Source organism: Panulirus ornatus, chromosome 32 (assembly GCF_036320965.1).
Source record: "Panulirus ornatus isolate Po-2019 chromosome 32, ASM3632096v1, whole genome shotgun sequence".
Lineage (NCBI taxonomy): Eukaryota > Metazoa > Arthropoda > Malacostraca > Decapoda > Palinuridae > Panulirus > Panulirus ornatus.
Window position 1 is genome coordinate 314,621 of NC_092255.1, and position 19,105 is coordinate 333,725.

General features: G+C 43.2%; 1 long non-coding RNA gene across 2 annotated transcripts in view; it reads right to left on the bottom strand.

Annotated features, from left to right (window-relative positions):
* Window positions 1-19,105, bottom strand: part of LOC139758951 (uncharacterized) — a 21,284-nt gene continuing 2,179 nt past the window's right edge. The window contains exons 2-4 of one of the 2 annotated variants that reach the window (XR_011714965.1): window positions 8,060-8,282; window positions 4,084-4,863; window positions 1-1,097 (exon numbers count right to left, since the gene is read on the bottom strand). This is a non-coding gene — a long non-coding RNA (uncharacterized lncRNA). Of the gene's footprint in view, window positions 1,098-3,690; window positions 4,864-8,059; window positions 8,283-19,105 lie in introns of those variants that run through there. The other variant, XR_011714964.1, reaches the window with a different exon arrangement.

Consider the following 19,105-nt stretch of genomic DNA (forward strand, 5'->3'; position numbering starts at 1 on the left):
TGGAGGTGGAAAGATGGAGTGAAAAAGATTTTGTGTGATCGGGGCCTGAACATGTAGGAGGGTGAAAGGCGGGCAAGGAATAGAGTGAATTGGATCGATGTGGTATACCGGGGTTGACGTGCTGTCAGTGGATTGAATCAGGGCATATGAAGCGTCTGGGGTAAACCATGGAAAGTTGTGTGGGGCCTGGATGTGGAAAGGGAGCTGTGGTTTTGGGCATTATTGCGTGACAGCTGGAGACTGAGTGTGGACGAATGGGGCCTTTGTTGTCTTTTCCTAGTGCTACCTCGCACACATGAGGGGGGGAGGGAGATGGTATTCCATGTGTGGCGAGGTGGCGATGGGAATGAATAGGGGCAGACAGTGTGAATTTTGTGCATGGGTATATATGTATGTGTCTGTGTGTGTATATATATGTGTACATTGAGATGCATAGGTATGTATATTTGCGTGTGTCAGCATGTGTGTGTGTACATTGTGTGTGGGGGTGGGTTGTGCCATTTCTTTCGTCTGTTTCCTTGCGCTACCTCGCAAACTCAGGAGACAGCGACAAAGCAAAATAATAATAATAATAATAATAAGTCATGGTTACAGCTTAGCAGGTATTCAGTACAATACACAGCATGGACATGCCCAGTATTTGGTTACATCTCACCTTCATAACACCTAGATGGTATAACTCTACAACAGTTCTACCCTATACACAGGTATAAATTACTACAATACTAAGTCGTATATGTGGCAAATTCTTTCTATGGAAATACCTGGTATACACAGCCACATTCTACCGTGGTCAGGACAAGGTTATATTTTACCATGACATCGACTTGCACATAGTTATACTGCAATACGCCCACTGTGTGGTTATGCCTTAAAAGTAATAGCTAATGCATTATTACTCTGAACACTGTGAAACATGTTCTATGTTTTCATATCAACAACGTGCCAGGTACTCTGATTACAAATCACTACAGTAACACAGTAAATAACTGTACAAGATCATCATGATATCAAATGCTGTTACATCTTACCAGAGGTTCTGCATCAGGAGCCTCATCCCAGGCACGGGTTTCAAATTCTTCCTCCATTGTTTGAATCTAAAAAGAAGAAAAAAAAAAACTCATGAAATTACACTTTCCACATGAAAATAGAGCCTGTGTTGGCTGCTGCATAAAGTCCAAATTATCACCAAATGATGAAAAGTGCTGATCACTTTTACCAAAACAATAATTTATGTACTTCTCAAAAAAGTACCTTAATTGCGAGAAAATTGCATCTATGAGTAAATAAGATTTTGTTATAATAAACTAAAGAGAAATTTGCATCCATAGGTAAATAAGATTTTAACATAATAAACTTTGAATATATGGGTTACAATACGTACATAAACGATAGCTGTTTTAATTTTGTATGCATCTGCGGGTACTATCATTCAAGAAAAATTTATGTGACCGAGTATAGTAATTCCTCAACTTCTTGCATACTGTTGAAGCCCTCTATCAGAATAATTAAGAAAAAAACATGTTTGTTCAGCATTCCCTAAACCAAGCCTGACAGCCTAGCATTATGCTTCAGCGCAAACCCGAGCAAATCACGTCTAGCTGAAGGTTCGGAGAATAACACATCCATGTAGCACTTTCATGAAATGATATAAAGCTTTATTGTTTAAAACTTGATTTACACACCAAATAAAACTCTCTAGAATTTAAACAAAGCATTGTGTGGATATATGGTGTCACCCGTCAGCAAGACCTGTATAAAATTCTAGACAGATTTTGATGAAAGTGGTACCAATGGATTTTTGAAAATCCATATTGTTGATATTGAGTAATTCTGCCCATCTTTCCTCAACTTCATGGACCTAATCACATTGTGGGGACACCACTCTATATGAGGTCTATAGTTTAAGGAACACATTGGTGCCATTGTCGTCAAAATTCATCCACTGTAATACGTGTTTCCATAAACTGATGAACTGCCTCCACATTTTCCTTGTTATCTACAACAGTGTAGTGTTTTATCTCAACACTAGACTGAGTACATAGATAATAATGATGCCAAGTTGAAGAGACAATAGAAAATGCTTATGGTACATAATTGACGTACGATAGCAGGACACAATTATAAACAACTACACTTTATATTAGAAATACTGACAAATATCAGATAAAAATGAGTTTCAAATCACCAAAACATTATATTAACCCAAACATTGTTAAAATTCAACGAGTTTTTATTTCTTAAAGTTTACAAACGATGTGACGCCCTTGTTTGAGCGTTTCATAACTACCTTACTGGATAAAAATGTATCTACTTTTTAAATGGTACGAAGGTTACATTACTCACTTATGGTTGCTGCATACAGTAGATAATCTATTATCACTTCGTTATTATGGATGAAATATACAAGAGACTTTTCCCTCCATCGCAACATAAACATTACTGAAGTCACGACGAACTTTTAATTACAGGTTGCGTTATATATTATCTCATGGCTTTTGATTATATTTTCAGTATTAATTTCAAAATAATTTCATAAATGCTGGTTTAGAATTTATTGAACGGAGTATTTTCTATTAGATAGCATATACTAAGCCTTATTTGCATGATTCATTATATAAATTGTCCTAAAAATATTTTACGTAAGTTGTATATAATCATTTCACCTCTCAGGACATTCTCTGTTAAATCAGATTAAAATTTTAGAAATCTGAATTATCCTCCGGGTTCGTAACATGGCCCCTGTCACTAATTAAATTGTAATTACCTAGACATATTCAGGCTTTTTCATCAAAAATAGATATATTAATTCGGGTTTCGAAAGGGTTCTATAAAAGATTAATTTTCTGATAGAAATTAAATCGACCCTCAGGATGGCATGGCCTGCAATGCTGATTGGCTAACTCCATTTTCTTTTGGCCAATTGGGTGCTTTTTTTTTTTTTATACAGGACGAAGGAGAACACGACTTATTTAATGCAACTATATCCAATGAAGGTGATAATCATGAGCAAATATATATAAGATGACCTAGGCTGATGAACAAAGCAGGGATTTTCAAAGCTTATGTAATACATAAATCAGAATTTGGCTTATATGAACGGTATTTATCAGTGAGGTGTTCGTGGGATTTAAACTAAACCATTAATTTGTCTTTTTATTTTTGGATGCCACCATGCAACTGTATTGGACTTTGGCACCCCTAAAGGATCTTTTAAGTAAACTTTTAATTTGTCTCTTTCCCTTTAGATGCCACTATTCCTCTGTAAAGGCCTTTGAAGACGCCAAAGGGGATTTAGATTAATCCTTCACTTTTCCTCTAAATTTTTGGATGCCTCCACGCAATTCCCTTGCCCTTTGGCATCTCCAAAGTGGCATTAAGGTAAGCTTTCTAAATGTTTTTTCTCTTTTGATGCCTCTATGCCCCTGTAATTGCCTTTGGCGGGGCCAAAGGGGAATTAAACTAAACCTTAAATTTGTCTTTTTATTTTTGGATGCCACAATGCAGCTGTATTGGATCTTGGTACCCCCAAAGGGTCTTTTAAGTAAACTTTTAATTTGTCTCTTTCCCTTTAGATGCCACTATTCCCCTGTAAAGGCCTTTGAAGACGCCAAAGGGGATTTAGATTAATCCTTCAATTTTCCTCTAAGATTTTGGATGCCTCACCGCAATTCCCTTGCCCAAAAATTTAGAGGAAAATTGAAGGATTAATCTAAATCCCCTTTGGCGTCTTCAAAGACCTTTTCAGGGGAATAGTGGCATCTGAAGGGAAAGAGACAAATCAAAAGTTTACTTAAAAGACCGTTTAGGGGTGCCAAAGTCCAATACAGTTGCATGATGTCATCCAAAAATAAAAAGACAAATTAAAGGTTTAGTTAAAATCCCCTTTGGCGCCGCCAAAGGCAATTACAGGAGAATAGAGGCATCAACAGTGAAAGAAACACTTGGAAAGCTTACTTTAATGCCACTTTGGGGATGCTAAAGGGCAAGAGAATTGCGGTGAGGCATCCAAAAATTTAGAGGAAAAGTGAAGGATTAATCTAAGGATCCTATCAGCACTGGTGCTGGTACAGTAGTGCCTACCTTCTTACGGTAAGAGCAGTGATGCCTGACTGAGCAACACTACCAGTGTCTGGCTCTTAGCTTCAACACAACTATGCCGTAGCAGCTCCAGCAGTGCCTGGCTCTTAGCGGCGAGAGCAGCGGCGCCAGAGCAGCTCCAGCAGTGCCTGGCTCTTAGCGGCGAGAGCAGCGGTGCCTGAGCAGTTCCAGCAGTGCCTGGCTCTTAGCGGTGAGAGCAGCGGTGTCTGGGCAGCTCCAGCAGTGCCTGGCTCTTAGCGGCGAGAGCAGCGGTGCCAGAGCAGCTCCAGCAGTGCCTGGCTCTTAGCGGCGAGAGCAGCGGTGCCTGAGCAGCTCCAGCAGTGCCTGGCTCTTAGCGGCGAGAGCAGCGGTGCCAGAGCAGCTCCAGCAGTGCCTGGCTCTTAGCGGCGAGAGTAGCGGTGCCTGAGCAGCTCCAGCAGTGCCTGGCTCTTAGCGGTGAGAGCAGCGGTGTGTGGGCAGTTCCAGCAGTGCCTGGCTCTTAGCGGCGAGAGCAGCGGTGTGTGGGCAGTTCCAGCAGTGCCTGGCTCTTAGCGGTGAGAGCAGCGGTGCCTGAGCAGTTCCAGCAGTGCCTGGCTCTTAGCGGCGAGAGCAGCGGTGCCTGAGCAGTTCCAGCAGGAACACGGCGACGCTGGCGGCCCAGGCGAGTATGAGGTTGGTGTGTTGCTTTGCCGTGCAACATTCGCCTGCCGCTCAACGGGGAGACGTCGTGTTATGGCCATAACGTTCACTGGAGGGGGTTTGCCTCTGTCGCTCCTGTTCTCTCTGCCAACAATGAAACATAACCATGTTCACAAGGAATGGACGACACTCTCGATTGCCTAATTGAAAATGTCAATTTCAATTATCAAGTTTACATAGTTATAAGCCTAATTTTCATAGCTTTTACATAACATACATATTTATGATATGAAAATGTGTTTACAATAATGATTATTATATATTTCCAGATATATTGCCTACTTCATTGTTATCTAAACTTAGCCATACCCTTATATAGTCACCCGCGAACAGAGACGTTGGATTTGGCTGCTAATAAACTCTGATGCAGATATCTCTTATTCTCTATGCATCCTTCATCATTGCTGCCATGTCCCCCACTCCTTTTCACACACACTTATAACTTACATTAAGTCGTTAATGTTACTGCTCTCCACCACCCATCTACTATTCCACTCCACCACAGTGTTGGAGAACAGGGCCACTTTATGTGCGATGCCCCGTATGGAGAAAACATTATCAAGATGGTGTCATCATGTCATCGCTGAGCACCAACCTCTCACCTCACCGATTCCCCATAGCCTACCTCACAGCGATCCAGTAGACACTACCTCACAGCGATCCAGTAGACACTACCTCACAGCGATCCAGTAGACACTACCTCACAGCGATCCAGTAGACACTACCTCACAGCGATCCAGTAGACACTACCTCACAGCGATCCAGTAGACACTACCTCACAGCGATCCAGTAGACGAGCTGCCACACCCTGGCCAGCCGACCCCAGCCTAGACTATACACAAGATGCCAAATTCATGGTTTAATGTAAAGCTCGCTCCTTGATATGCAAGATCGGTTCGCTCCCTGATAAGCAAGAACGGCTCGCTGTCTGATAAGCAAGAAGGACTCGCTCCCTGATAAGCAAGAACGGCTCGCTCTCTGATAAGCAAGAAGATTCACTCCCTGATAAGCAAGAACAACTCTCTCCCTGATAAGCAAGAACGGCTCGCTCTCTGATAAGCAGGAACGCTTCGCTCTCTGATAAGCAAGGACTCGCTCCCTGATAAGCAAGAACAACTCTCTCCCTGATAAGCAAGAAGATTCACTCCCGATAAGCAAGAACAACTCTCTCCCTGATAAGCAAGAACGGCTCACTCCCTGATAAGCAGGAACGACTTACTCCCTGATAAGCAAGAACAACTCACTCCCTGATAAGCAAGAACGACTCACTCCCTGATAAGCAAGAAGAATTCGCTCCATAAACAAAACCAACTGACTCCCTGATAAGCAAGATTGACCCACCCCCTGATAAGCAAGAACGGCTCGCTTCCTGATAAGCAAGAACGGCTCGCTTCCTGATAAGCAAGAACGGCTCACTCCCTCATAAGCATGAAGAATTCGCTCCCTGATAAGCAGGAACGATTCAATCCCTAATAAGCAAAAAGACTCACTCCCTGATAAGCAAGAATGTCTCACTCCCTGAAAAGCAGGAACGGCTCACTCCATGATAAGCAAGAACGGCTCACTCCCTGATAAGCAAGACTGACTCGCTTCCTGATAAGCAAGAACAACTCACTCCCTGATAAGCAAGAACAGCTCGCTCCCTGATAAGCAAGACCACTGACTCCCTGATAAGCAAGAACGGTTCGCTTCCTGATAAGCAAGAACAACTCACTCCCTGATAAGCAAGAACAGCTCGCTCCCTGATAAGCAAGACCACTGACTCCCTGATAAGCAAGAACGGTTCGCTTCCTGATAAGCAAGACTGACTCGCTTCCTGATAAGCAAGAACAACTCACTCCCTGATAAGCAAGAACAGCTCGCTCCCTGATAAGCAAGACCACTGACTCCCTGATAAGCAAGAACGGTTCGCTTCCTGATAAGCAAGAATGGCTCGCTTCCTGATAAGGACGAACGGCTCGCTCTCTGATAAGCAAAAAGGTTCATTCCCTGATAAGCAAGAATGACTCGCTTCCTGATAAGCAATAGCGGCTCCCTCCCTGATAAGCAAGAACGACTCGCTCTCTGATAAGCAAGAACGGCTCGCTCTCTGATAAGCAAGAACGGCTCGCTCTCTGATAAGCAAGAACGGCTCGCTCTCTGATAAGCAAGAAGAATTCGCTTCCTGATAAGCAAGAACGGCTCGCTCTCTGATAAGCAAGAACGGCTCGCTCTCTGATAAGCAAGAACGGCTCGCTCTCTGATAAGCAAGAACGGGTCGCTCTCTGATAAGCAAGAATAACTCACTTCCTGATAAGCAAAAACAGCTTGCTCCCTGATAAGCAAGAGAGACTCGCTCTCTGCAGCATCAAAGTCGCTCTTTCCAATGATGTCTCACCAGCTGACATAAGTCAGCACCTCACAGAGCCTGTCGCATGTTGGAACGTCTCCTCCTGACACAGGACGTCAGCGCACGCACTCCAAGACTGACGACGACGACGCCTGACACATGCCGGCGCCATCCCCTCACTGACAGCTGTGTGTGTGTGTCAGCCACCGCCACACGCTCGGTGATGTATACTCCCTCCAGTGGTCCTCTCCCTCCCTCCCTCCCTGGGAGTCTACGGTAACTTGCTCCCTCTAACACCACAACCTCCACCTCCCTCAAGATCACTCCCTGATAACCAACGCCCCGCCCCGCCTCCCTCAAGATCACTCCCTGATAACCAACGCCCCGCCCCGCCTCCCTCAAGATCATATCACTCCCTGATAACCAACGCCCCGCCCCGCCTCCCTCAAGATCATATCACTCCCTGATAACCAACGCCCCGCCCCGCCTCCCTCAAGATCATATCACTCCCTGATAACCAACGCCCCGCCCCGCCTCCCTCAAGATCATATCACTCCCTGATAACCAACGCCCCGCCCCGCCCATCCTCCCTCAAGATCATATCACTCCCTGATAACCAACGCCCCGCCCCGCCTCCCTCAAGATCATATCACTCCCTGATAACCAACGCCCCGCCCCGCCCCGCCACCCTCAAGATCATATCACTCCCTGATAACCAACGGCCCGGCCCGCCCCGCCTCCCTCAAGATCATATCACTCCCTGATAACCAACGCCCCGCCCCGCCTCCCTCAAGATCATATCACTCCCTGATAACCAACGCCCCGCCCCGCCCCGCCTCCCTCAAGATCATATCACTCCCTGATAACCAACGCCCCGCCGCGCTCCCTGACACACAAGTGGGTAGCTCACACCTCGACCCATCCAAGGTTTACCCCCCTCGTCAAACTTACCCCGCTGACGTATGAAGGAGAGGCACGTGTGCTGACGGACGGTGGGAGGGTGGGTCGCTCCTCCTCCTCCTTCCTCCTGACGGAGTGCTGTCATAGTGGCTGACTGTCTCTGATGACGCCAGATGACAACGGAGGCTGACTGGGTCTGTGGGCAGTTAGAGACGACCTACTCCCAACTCCGGAGTTTCACTGGAACTCAGCCAATGACCATCATGCCAGTTTCCTACATTAATAGAAATATTCTTAAATAGGAATATTTATGTTGTCATATTGAGTTAATTAACCTATTTTGTATTTAACATTTACCATCGTTTCTGTGTTGGAAATAAGAGATCTTAAGTCATGGGTGTATTACACCTCCTCACTTGACTACTTTTGAAAATTATTCTTAAAATTAGCTGCATATTACAATATAAAATTTCTCAATAACAATTCGAGTCTATCCATTTCTGTTAATCTATCCTTCCGTTTTCTTCCAATAGCACAAGGAGCATCAAAGTTACCCATTGGTCTGTTACTGTATGTATATTGCAAAACCCTAAACAAAATTACCCATTTCGATGGTGAGCTAAACTGGTCATTCATCCAAACAACTGTCATTGTAACAACCTGCATGGCTGGCCACACGCTCCAGGACGACCAATCACAAGCTCTCACTTGAACGACTGATATACACTAAATGGTCTGCCTAGTGACGTCATACATTAGTTCTATGTTCGGCCTGTGGTAACTACAAAATGAAACGTCACATCTCTTCCCAGGACAACCTAAAATGAATATAGTTCCTCAATCATTCAACAACTGGTTACAACCATTACAAATGGGACTCATAACCCTGGCTACAAGTACAACCTTTGGTTTATAGAAATATCAAGCATCTCCTAGCTGAGAACACGAAGCTAGCTGGGAGCTACCTAGCCTGGCAGCCAGCTAGGTAGGAGCTACCTAGCTGGCTGAGGGCTACATAGCTTGGCTGACAGCTGGCAAAGAGCTACCTAGCTGGTTGAGAGTGACATAGCTTCGCTAAAAGCTAGGTAGGAGTTACCTAGCTGGCTGACAGCTATATAGCATGGCTGGCAGCTACATACTAACCGTCTGAAAGCTAAAGGTCAGGTTTACAGTGGCCAGTGGCCAGTCCTGCTAACCTTCTAACCCTCACTGTCTCACTCACCTGAGTGGCTCAGTGACCAGCGCCGTACCTCTGTAGTTCCCTGGGTGACGGCTCCACCATGAGTCTTGCCGCACCACACAACCCTAACTCTCCACCACAACCGAACAGATAAAGACGCAGGAGCCAACAACGTAGTTACTAGTCACGGTTCCGAACAGCTTAACGAACATAAGCGTTGTCTCAATCCGGCAAAATGACTTGCATACCCTTTATGTAACGTTCGTTTTGCACTACATACTACCCAAAGAGGCCAACAAAGTGGCGTGGAGGCATCCAAAAATATACAGGGAAATTGAAGGTTTTATTTAAATCCCCTTTGGCGGCGCCGAACGCCATTACAGGGGAACAGCGACATCTAAAGGGAAAGAGACAAATTGAAGGTTTACTTAAAAGACCCTTTGGGGGTGCCAAAGTCCAATAGATTGGCATGGCGGCATCCAAAAATAAAGAGAAATTAAAGGTTTAATCTAAATCCTCTTTGGCAGCGGCAAAGGCAATTACAGGGTGATAGCGGCATCCAAAGGCAAACAAATAAATGGAAAGTTTACTTTAATGTCCCTTTGGGGGTGCTAAAGGCCAACAGAGTGGCGTGGAGTCATCCAAAATATACAGAAAAATTAAAGTTTTAATTCAAATCCCCTTTGGCGGCGCGAAAGGCAATTACAGGGACATACAGGCATCCAAAGGCAAAGAGAAATTAAAAGTTTACTTAAAAGACGCTTTGGGAGTGCCAAGTCCAATAGAGTGCCATGGTAGCATATAAAAATTAAAAGAGAAATTGAAGGTTTAATCTAAATACCCTTTGGCGTCGCCAAAGGCCATTACAGGGGAATAGTAGCATCCAAGGAGAAAGAGTCAAATTGAAAGTTTTCTTAAACGACCCTTTGGGATGCCAAAATCCAATAGAGTGGAATGGTGATATAAAAAAAAGAATAAAGGTTTAATTTAAATCCCCTTTGGCGGCGCCAAAGGCAATTGCAGGGGCATAGAGGCATTCAAAGGCAAAGAAACGAATGAAAAGTTTATTTCAATGTCCCTTTGCGGGTGCCAAAGGGCAAGAGAGTGGTGGGAAGGCAACCAAAATATAGAGCGGAAATTAAAGGTTTAATTCAAATCCCCTTTGCCGTCGTCAAAGGCCTTTACAGAAAAATAGTGGCATCTGAAGGGAAAGCGACAAATTGAAAGTTTATGAAAAGACCCTTTGGGGGTGCCAAAGTCCAATAGAGTGCCACGGTGGCATCCAAAAACAAAAAGACAAATTAAAGATTTAATTTAAATCCCCTTTGGCGGCGCCAAAGGATATTACAGGGGCATAGAGGTATCCAAAGGCAAAGAAACAAACGGAAAGTCTACTATGATGCCACTTTGGGGTTGCCAAATGGCAAGAGAGTGGCTGGAGGCATCTAAAAATATAGAGGGAAATTGAAGGTTTAATTCAAATCCCCTTTGGCGTCGTCAAAAGCCTTTACAGGGGAATATTGGCATCTAAAGGGAGACATACAAATTGAAAGTTTACTTAAAAGACCCTTTGGGGATGCGAAAGTCGAATTGAGTGGCATCCAAAAATATGAAAAATAAATTAAAGGTTTAATTTAAATCCCCTTTGGCGGCGCCAAAGGCAATTACAGGGGCATAGAGGCATCCAAAGGCAAAGAAACAAATGGAAAGTTTACTTTAATGTCCCTTTGGGAGTGCCAAAGGGCAAGAGAGTGGCGTGGAGGCATCCAAAAATATAGAGGGAGATTGAAGGTTTCATTTAAATCCCCTTAGGCGTCATCAAAGGCCTTTACAAGGGAATAGTGGCATCTAAAGATAGAGACAAAGTGAAAGTTTACTTAAAAGACCCTTTAGGGGTGCTAAAGTCCAATAGAATGGCATGGTGGCACCCAAAAATAAAAACACAAATTAAAGGTCGAATCTAAATCCCATATGGCGGCGCCATAGGCAATTACAGGGGCATAGAGGCATCCAAAGGCAAAGCAACGAATAAAAAGTTTATTTTAGTGTCCCTTTGCGGGTGCCAAAGGGCAAGAGAGTGGTGGGAAGCCATCCAAAATATAGAGCGGAAATTAAAGGTTTAATTTAAATCCCCTTTGGCGTCGTCAAAGGCCTTTACAGGAAAATAGTGGCACCTAAAGGGAAACAGACAAATTGATAGTTCACTGAGAAAACCCTTTGGGGTGCCAAATTCCAATAGAGTGCCATGGTGGCATCCAAAAATAAAAAGACAAATCAAAGGTTTAGTTTAAATCCCCTATGACGCCGCCAAAGGCAATTGCAGGGGCACAGAAGCATCCAAAGGCAAAGAAACAAAAGGAAAGCTTACTTTAATGCCCCTTTGGAGATGCCAAAGGGCAAGAGGGGGGCGTGGAGGCATCAAAAAATTTAGGAAATTGAAGGTATAATTTAAATCCCCTTTGGCGTCGTCAAAGGCCTTTACAGGAAAATAGTGGCATCTAAAGGGAGACAAATTGAAAGTTTACTTAAAAGACCCTTTGGGGGTGCCAAAGTCCAATAGAGTGAAATGGAGGCATCCAAAAACAAAAAGACAAATTAACGGTTTGATGTAAATCCTCTTTGGCGGCGCCAAAGGCAATTACAGGGTCATAGAGGTATCCAAAGGCAAAGAAACAAATGGAAAGTTTACTTTGATGCCCCTTTGGGAATGCCAAATGGCAAGAGAGTGGCGTGGAGGCATCGAAAAATTTAGAGGAAAATTGAAGGTTTAATTTAAATCCCCTTTGGCGTCGCTAAAGGTCTTTACAGGGGAATAGTGGCATCTAAAGGGAAAAAGACAAATTGAAAGTTTGCTTAAAAGACCCTTTGGGGGTGCCAAAGTCCAAAAGAGTGGCATGGTGGCATCCAAAAACAAAAAGACAAATTAAAGATTTAATCTAAATCCTCTTTGGTGGCGCCAAAGGATATTGCAGGGGCATAGAGGTATCCAAAGGCAAAGAAACAAACGGAAAGTCTACTTTGATACCCCTTTGGGATTGCCAAATGGCAAGAGAGTGGCTGGAGGCATCCAAAAATATAGAGGGAAATTGAAGGTTTAATTTTTTAATCCCCTTTGACGTCGCCAAATGCCTTTACAGGGTAATAGTGGGCCCTAAAGGGAAAGAGACAAACTGAAAGTTTACTTAAAAGACCCTTTGGAAGTGCCACACGGCAAGAGAGTGGCGTGGAGGCATCCAAAAATACAGAGGGAAATGGAAGGTTTAATTTAAATCTCCTTTGAGGTCGCCAAAGGCCTTTACAGGGGAACAGAGGCATCCAAAGGCAAAGAAACAAATCGAAAGTTTACTTTTAATGCCCCTTTGGGGATGCCAAAGGGCTAGAGAGTGGAGTGGAGGCATCCAAAAATATAGAGGGAAACTGAAGGTTTAATTTAAATCCCCTATGAGGTCGCCAAAGGGCAAGAGAGTGGCGTGGAGGCATCCAAAAATATAGAGGGAAATTGAAGGTTTAATTTAAATCCCCTTTGAGGTCGCTAAAGGCACTTACAGGTGCATAGAGGCATCCAAAGGCAAAGAAACAAATGGAAAGTTTACTTTAATGCCCCTTTGGGGATGCCAAAGGGCAAGAGAGTGGCGTGGAGGCATCAAAAAATATAGAGGGAAATTGAAGGTTTAATCTAAATCCCCTTTGAGGTCGCCAAAGGCCTTTACAGGGGAATAGAGGCATCCAAAGTCAAAGAAACAAATGGAAAGTTTACTTTAATGCCTCTTTGGGGATGCCACAGGGCAAGAGAGTGGCGTGGAGGCATCCAAAAATATAGAGGGAAGTAGAAAGTAGGAAGTCCACGGAACCAAGGCCCAGCCACCATGAGAGCACGACCACGCAGCCTAGTGCGCTCCATGGAAGGGTCAGAGATACGTTGGTCCGAGCTGTATTCGGAGTTTTTGTAGCGGTGCTGGTTGTTATCATTATGGTTGTTAAGTACAAACCGTATATCACAAAATCCGCCGCCACCCGACACATTACTACTGCCTTGCTTGCCTGCGTCGACCCTGTCTGCATGCATCATGTCAGCATCAGCGGTAGCGTTCGTAGTAACAGCAGCTGCAGAGGACAAAAGATGCAGCATCATCCTAAGAGCAAACCCGTCAAGCAGCAACAGTAGTAGCACTGGTAGTAGTAGAAGTAGTAACAGCAGCATCAGCAGAAGAGGAGGGAGCAGCAGCAGCAGAAGCCAGCAGTGGTTATGACGGTAAGAGGCCTTAGTGCCCAATATCAACGAATCCCCTGGTCAACTGAACTACTACCCCTGACTAACTCCAGCAACAACTCCTCCGCCAACAACTCCCCCTGAACCCAACATACAGGAATATATACAGACGTGCGTGCCTACGTACATGCTGAGACGACCTACTCAGAGCTTATTAATAATACTGGCTGATGACACACTGATGATGATGACTAATAACAGCAAGCCGACTGACTGTTACAACTGACATCGGCAGCAGCAGCAGCACCTTGCAGGGGCAACACAGATATGTTAACTATGGGTGGAGGAAGATGTAGAGGACTTATCATCATCATCACCACCTCTTTCCACCTTGTCCAGTCCTGCGCCTGAACCCAGGCCCGCTTCCCGCACAGGCCCGACTGGCTCAACCCTCAGAGCCAATCCTTGTCCCGAAGTTACGGATCTAACTTGCCGCCTTCGCTTACCTACATCAATCTATCGACCAGAGGCTTCTTACCTTGGAGACCAGATGCGGATATTGGTACGTGCTGGTCAGAGACTAGGCGCAGCCGACTTTATTGGGAGGAAAAGTCTGCTCTACCTCAGTGACCTTCCCTCGCGTTTTCAAGGACCGGCAGTGGAGCACGGGACGCCGCAAGAACCGCGGCGCTCTACGGCTAACCGTATTACAAACACCCTTTCTTCCGGCGAATGGCTTCCAGGGTCACGGCGCCTTAAACAGAAAAGAAAACTTTCCCGGTCCACTGCCGGCGGACGCGAGCTGGTTCCCGTAACCGGGTTCCTGTACAGGTATGTCACGACTGCAGCCGCAACAAAATTATCAACGGCATTCCCATGCACGCTGCTGCTAGAACTCCTAACTCCTCCTCCTGCTGATGCTGCTGATGATGATGATGATCCAAACATTCAAGCATTCAGTCAGTCAGAGATAGACAGAGAAAGAAGACGACGACAATAGTCGACGCGACAGTCAGACGATACACCGAGAAGCTTTTTGATGCTACCAGTCACCTGTTTGGTGTCCGGGGCCAGGTTACGGAATTATAACAGTATTCCCTTTCGCCACTAAACCCATCAGGCAACTCCCGGTGGGCTATCAAGGAACTAATGTTCCTTGAAAAATACTTTGAGAATGTATTGTAAGGAATTGTTAGTAGACTGGGATGAGGGTCTGCCTTTAGCGATATTTGCAATTAGAGATTCAGTACACGAGTCTAAGAGGTCCATTGAGTATGTTGAAAGAGAAATGGTTACGGAAGAGTGATTCTCCTGAATTATTGAAGTATTTATCAGATTTTAAAAGCAGATTGTGTAGAGCGAGAGAGATTGCTACAGAAAATTTGAAAGGGTGTCAAGAAGATATGAAGGTATGGTATGACAAAAAATCTAGATGCAGAGAGTTCAAACCAGGTGATCGAGTGTTGGTATTATTGCCTCAGATTGGAAATCCTCTGAGAACAAGGTTTTGTGGTCTCTGGGTAACTGAGAAAAGTCGATGATTTGAACTACATTGTGAATACTCCAGAAAGATGCAAGCCAAGCCAATTGTGTCACATAACATAATAAATACCTTATCATGATAGGAATTCTGCAAACGATGATGTGCATGTGTTATGTCTGATGATGCAGAGGATGTGGATGGAAGTGAGAATGTAAAGTTGGAGATATTTATTTATTCATTTATTTTACTTTGTCGCTGTCTCCCGCGTTAGCGAGGTAGCGCAAGGAAACAGACGAAAGAATGGCCCAGCCCACCCACATACACATGTATATACATACACGTCCACACACGCAAATATACATACATACCTATACATCTCAACGTATACATATACATATACACACAGACATATACATATATACACATGTACATAATTCATACTGTCCGCCTCTACTCATTAACATTGCCCCCTCCCCCCCGCATGTGCACGAGGTAGCGCTAGGAAAAGACAACGAAGGCCACATTCGTTCACACTTAGTCTCTAGCTGTCATGTATAATGCACCGAAACCACAGCTCCCTTTCTACATCCAGGCCCCACAGAACTTTCCATGGTTTACCCCAGACGCTTCACATGCCCTAGTTCAATCCATGGACAGCACGTCGACCCCGGTATATCACATCGTTCCAATTCACTCTATTCCTTGCACGCCTTTCACCCTCCTGCATGTTCAGGGCCCGATCAATCAAAATCTTTTTCACTCCATCTTTCCACCTCCAATTTGGTCTCCCACTTCTCCTCGTTCCCTCCACCTCTGACACATATATCCTCTTGGTCAATCTCTCCTTACTCATTCTCTCCATGTGACCAAACCATTTGAATACACCCTCTTTTGCTTTCTCAACCACACTCTTTTTATTACCACACATCTCTCTTACCCTATTATTACTTATTCGATCAAACCACCTCACACCACATATTGTCCTCAAACATCTCATTTCCAGCACATCCACCCTCCTCCGTACAACATCTATAGCCCACACCTCGCAACCATATAACATTTTTGCTTTCCGAGATAATGTTCTCGACTTCCACACATTCCTCAACACTCCCACAACTTTTGCCCCCTCCCCCACCCTACGATTCACTTCCACTTCCATGGTTCCATCCGCTGCCAGATCCACTCCCAGATATCTAAAACAATTCACTTCCTCCAGTTTTTCTCCATTCAAACTTACCTCCCAATTGACTTGTCCCTCAACCCTACTGTACCAAATAACCTTGCTCTTATTCACATTTACTCTAAGCTTTCTTCTTTCACACACTTTAACCAAACTCAGTCACCAGCTTCTGCAGTTTCTCACACGAATCAGCCACCAGCGCTGTATCATCAGCGAACAACAACTGACTCACTTCCCAAGCTCTCTCATCTACAACAGACTGACTACCTGCCCCTCTTTCCAAAACTCTTGCATTCACCTCCCCAACAACCCCATCCATAAACAAATTAAAGAACCATGGAGACATCATACAACCCTGCCACAAACCAACATTCACTGAGAACCAATCACTTTCCTCTCTTCCTATACGTACACATGCCTTACATCCTCGATAAAAGCTTTTCACTGCTTCTAACAACTTGCCTCCCACACCATATATTCTTAATGCCTTCCACAGAACATCTCTATCAACTCTATCATATGCCTTCGCTAGATCCATAAATGGTACATACAAATCCATTTGCTTTTCTAAGTATTTCTCACATACATTCTTCAAAGCAAACACCTGATCCACACATCCTCTACCACTTCTGAAACCATGCTGCTCTTCCCCAATCTGATCCTCTGTACATGCCTTCACCCTCTCAATCAATACCCTCCCATATAATTTCCCAGAAATACTCAACAAACTTATACCTCTGTAATTTGAGCACTCACTTTTATCCCCTTTGCCTTTGTACAATGGCACTATGCAAGCATTCTGCCAATCCTCAGGCACCTCACCATGAGTCATACATACATTAAATAACCTCACCAACCAGTCAACAATACAATATGAAGAGAAATTGATAAAAAAAAAACTCAGGTGTTAGATAATTTGAAAAAGAAGCTTGATCATTTATAAACTGAGAGAAGAGATAAGATCATACAAATGATGCATGAGTTTAGGTGTTTGTTTTCTAAAGTCCTAAGAGAACTGATGTGTAACTGCATGACTTCGAAATTGATGATGCAATACCTATCAAGCAGGACCCTTATAGAGTGAAGCCTTAAAACAGAGATAATGAGAAAAGAAGTACAGTATATGCTTGACAATGATCTGATTGAAGAAAGTAATAGTCCCTGAAGTTCACCTTGTAAGTTAATAACTAAACCTGATGGGTTTTCCTACAGATTTTGTCCTGATTTCAGAAAGGTAAATAAAATCACTAAAGCTGACTCATATCCTATTGTAGGTGTTTGTATTGATCAGATAGATGCTAAATTTGTAACTAAGTTAGACCTACTGAAAGGGTACTGGGAAGTACCTTTGACTGAAAGAGCAAAACAAATTTATGCATTTGTAACTATGGAAGGTTTGTATCAGTATAAAGTGATTCCCTGTAGCATGAAAAACAGTGATAGTACTTTCCAAAGATTAGTAAATCAAGTATTGTGTGATGTTAAAGATTGTTCTGTATATATAGATGATATAGTATTGTATTCAGAAACTTGGATATAACATTTGTATTTAATGAGGGAAGTGTTTAATAGGTTGGACAAAGCAGATTTAATGGTAAACCTGTAAAGAGTGAATTTGCTAGAGCAACTGTAGAATATCTATGTTAGGTTGTTGGTCAGGATGTGTAAATACAATCACTGTTAAGGTGAAAGGTATTGTAAAATTTCCAGCACCTACAAATAAGAAAGAATTATTGAGAATTCTGGGTATGGCTGGATATTATCATACGTTTTATAAGAATTTTTCAATCATTGCTTTACCATTAACCAACTTACTGTCAAAGAATGTTAAATTTTTATGGCGTGATCAGTGTGATAAGGCCTTTAAAAAAATGTGAGCTACTTGTATGCACACCAATACTTTCTACTCCAAATTATGATATACCATTTAAATTGTATATATGCTAGTGAATTTGGGGTTGGTGGTCTTAATGCAGAAGGATGATACTGATCTTCCAATTTGTTATTTTTCAAAGAAGTTAATGTCTTATCAGAAAAACTACAGTACCATTGAAAAGAAAACATTGGCCTTGATTTTAATATTTATTTTGATGTTCATGTGAGAGAAGTAGGTAGGCCAATCCAAGTGTTTATGGATTACAATCCAACTGTAGTATTTTTGCCTAAAATGAAAAATGTAAACTAACATTTAACAAGGTGGTGTCTTTTGTTTCAAGATTATAATTTGATTATTGAGCATATAAGCGGAAAGGATATGTTATACCTGATGTACTGTCTTGTATACCAGATGGTTATGAGTCAACTAGTGGCTGACTCTTGTCTCTTTTGGGAGAGGGATGTTACATTTATCTCCTCTATCTACCAAATGTTATAGCTATACATTATATCCTATTCAGTTTTCTTTGAGGAATGATATGCCCAGTGTACATTATATTGTTTTGAGGGCTTTATTATTGTATGTTGATATAAGAGATTTTGTTTATTAGAGTGTATACAAATTAAGAGTAAATATTTTCAATATTACAAATTATGGAAAGACAAAACATATGTAAGAGACAAGAGAAAGTGATATGAAGAATTTGTATAGAAACTGGAAGAAGGCCAAGGTCAAGCCCCTCTCTCATAGAATGGCCATCAAGGAAGGATGTGATACAATGCTATTGGTAAATGTATGATGTAATCTGTACACATCTGAGTCATTTCAAACCCTTATTTTATATAACTGAGGCCAGTAAATATGCCAAATAGATGTAAAGTAAGATAGAGAGATATCTGTGTATCAAGTATAAATTGTATCATTATTTTTCTTAAAGGGGAAACAAAAGAAGTCATGCGGGGAGTGCTCATCCTCCTCGAAGGCTCAGATTGGGGTGTCTAAATCTGTGTGGATGTAACCAAGATGAGAAAAAGAGGAGAGACAGGTAGTCTGTTTGAGAAAAGGAACCTGGATATTTTAGCTGTGAGTGAAACGAAGCTCAAGGGTAATGGGGAAGAGTGGTCTGGGAATGTCTTGGGAGTAAAGTCAGGAGTTGGTGAGAGGACAA